This window comes from Grammomys surdaster, unplaced genomic scaffold (assembly GCF_004785775.1).
Source record: "Grammomys surdaster isolate TR1022 unplaced genomic scaffold, NIH_TR_1.0 111577, whole genome shotgun sequence".
NCBI lineage: Eukaryota > Metazoa > Chordata > Mammalia > Rodentia > Muridae > Grammomys > Grammomys surdaster.
Genome location: NW_021611480.1, coordinates 585 through 3,904, shown reverse-complemented (window position 1 = coordinate 3,904; position 3,320 = coordinate 585). Strand labels below are relative to the sequence as shown.

Below are 3,320 nucleotides of genomic sequence, written 5' to 3'. Positions count from 1 at the left end.
ATGTGGCGGAAAGTGGAGAAACTGAATGAGAAGGAAAATAAGAATGATCCTGCAGCCCCCAGGACTGACAGCAACCAGTGCAGATCTGTTCCTGAGCTCCTGGATCCTATGCCTACAGACTTAGAACCTGGCCCTGTTCCCCCAGAGCACATTCTGGACGCCTTTCCTGAGGCCCCCATGCTGCTGACTTCTGACGAGACTCTGACCCCCTCTCAGCACAATGAGGGTGCTGAGAGGGTGGCAGTGACTCCACCACTCCTCAGTCTCCCACCTATTCAAAGAACCAACTTTCCTCTGGATCCCGTTAAAACACCTCAAGTGCTGTCTCCACTGAGGGACATTCCTGCCAGTGATGATATATACAAGGACAAGACCTGTGGGTCCTGGGGCACTAGTATCGCCTCACCACCCACCTACTCAAATTTGGAAGACCTGGGGCCTCAGGATTACCAAGCAATCAGCCAGTTGGGTTCATTCCAGCTCTCCCAAGCTCCACAGCTGCCCCCTTTCCCATCCCTTCAGCCCCAGTTTCCGTATCTCCTCCCTTCCCTTTCCCCATCCCAAGCTCGCTGCCATTTCTACCACCAGAAGACTTTATTTTTTCATTTCCTTTTGGCCTCAGTGGAGACTCATGGCAGGACTATTGCCCAGGACCCCCACCAGGTCAGATCTTGCCTCAACCACCTGCTGGAAACATGGGTACAGGATCCTGGAGCAGCGGGCATCGTTTGCCAGAACTTCCCTTCCCTCATCCACACTACCCCCAGCCTCCGGGACACCTCCTAGGGGGAGAGAGCTACTTTCCTGATCTGTTTCCGAGTCCATGTGCTCCGACTATGAACAACCAGCCTTCATTAGGTCTCAATGGGCTTCAGGAAGGCATTAGACCAGAGACAGAATCCTCACTAAGCAAAATGCCAGATGAGCAGACTTCCTCTTCCCTTGAGCAGCCCGCACCAGAGGAAGTCAGAGACAAAAATAAGAATAGCCATGCCACTGGAGCTAAAGAGTAAAGTGAAGCTCTTATTGGAAGCCTGGGAGTTGGGGGAGGAGAATCGCACTGAAAGATTTGAGAGGCTATGGACTGGCTTGCTATGGAGGTCCACAGTCTTTCCAGCCTGGGCATAGAGAAGAACGAGAATTGGCTTCACATTTTCCCCCTTTATCCCTTAGGAATTGAAAAGGAAGAATGATAATGTTACTCTAAATGTTACATGTGGTATTACTTCCATCCTAGACAGTGTATGCAATAAAATAGTAACTATTGTTTGTGTGTGTGTTTGTGCGCACATGCACACACGTGTATGCATGTATTTATGTGTATACATGTGTGTAGAGATGAGAGGTGAACATCAGATCTCCCTGTCAATCCTCCTCTACATTATATTTTTTGAGACAAGCTTTCTCACTTTGCTTGAAATGTACAGATTCAGCAAGTCTGGCTCACCAGTAAGCCACATAAATCTTTTTTTTTGCCACCCCCTCAAACCAAGCACATATTATCATGACTGTCTTTTTGCACAAATTCTGCAGATATGAACTCAGATCCTCATTCTTGTGGGGCAAGCACTTTACTGAGTGAGCCATCTCCTCAGGCCCTAAGCCACTGAGTTTTATTTTCCTTTATCTTTGTGGGAACACTCCTAATGTCAACTCTCAGGTGGCCTTTCTCTACCACTGTCTTGCTGTATTTTCAACCCTTCAGCAAAATAAAATTGACTCCTATTAGGAATGAGAAATAAAATCTGAGGAAGTAAGTATGTATTTTAATACTCAACTCAGTGTGATTAATAATATAAACAGCTGTACAGACACACTGGTCTCATGATGATATCAAGGAAGAAAATAGCAGAAGTTTGTGTTGAGCAATCGAAGATTGCTTCTGAAGAGATAAACTCCAGGTAAGACATGCCAAAGGAAAAGTCAGTCATGCAGACAGAGGAATGGGAGATGAAGATTAATAAAAGGCTCTGAAGCAATAGAGTTTCATATACAGGAGTCTCTTAAGATTATGATGAAGCAAAGTGGGAGGGGAGAGAAGAAAGAAGAATTCAAAGTTCACTGATAGGCCATTTGGTCAAGGAGTTGAAGGCATGTGTGATGGAGTGGGGCAAAACCCAAGCCATCCTAGACATTGTAAGGCAAGCTGAGTTCAGATTTTATGTTACGATCAAGGAAGGCAGGAGCAAGGTCCATTTTATGTTACAGTGAAACTATGTTTACTATATTATGGGGAAGAGGTGGAAAGAAGATTATAGATGAAAAGTTAACTTTGGAAACTGTTGGATGTTAGGCTGGGTAGAAGTAGATACAAGTGGGGATTTTGAGTGGGATAGCTTTTCACTTTTGATCTCAAGAAGCAGAATGTAGAAAGGTCCTGTAGGTTATCTACAAATTAAGCAAAGCACACGCTATATAGCACTGTTAGGCAGAGGGCATACAAGTGAAAGAAGAAACTTAAAGCACATTAGAAAATTTCAGGAAGCATTTAAGTGAGATGAAGATGTTGCTTGATAAGATTCTAGTTCTGCCTACTTCAGGATAGCATGAGAACATGGGAACCTCTGTCCTGAAAATGACAGAGAAGAAGCAGGAGGTCCAAGATTGCTCACTGTTTTTCACAGGCTCCTCTTGATCAAGCAGTTCTCTTCTCTTGGCCACTCTGCTATGGTGGCTTCACACAATTTCAAATAACCCTGGGAAGAGAATCTCCTGAGGAATGGTTTGGATCAGATTGGTGTATGGGCCAGCTTTTGGGAAATGCTCTTACCTGGGCAACCTGAAGTGGGAAGATACACTGAATATGGGCAGCCTTGTTCCCTAGGTTTTAGTCTTGCAGTGTAGATGTTTGCAAAAGTGAGCTGAGTTGGCATACATGCATTCATTCTTTCTATATTGCTCTTGACTGTGGATATAACTAATCTCTCTCTTTTTATTTAAATTATTCCTTATAATTTTGAGATTATAATTACATTTCTTCTTTCTTCCCTTTCTTCCCCTCCAAACCCTCCTGTCCTCCTGTATACTCCTCCTGTATCTCTTTCTAATTCATGACTTCACTTAGCATATAAATATTGCTATTATATATTATATATGTACATATACATACATATATATGTATATATATATATATATATATATATATATATATATATATATATGTGTGTGTGTGTGTGTGTGTGTGTGTGTATGTATGTATGTGTGTGTGTATAAACATAGTCCTAAATATAACCCATTTGGTCTGTATATTGTTCCATGTATATCTCTTTAAGTTGTAGCCTTGGCTTCCCCACAACAATGGATTGTTACCTGAAGACCTG

General features: G+C 43.0%; 1 pseudogene; it reads left to right on the top strand.

Annotated features, from left to right (window-relative positions):
* On the top strand, positions 1–1,013 carry LOC114635548 (annotated as a pseudogene).
* The last annotated feature ends 2,307 nt before the right edge of the window (positions 1,014–3,320 follow it).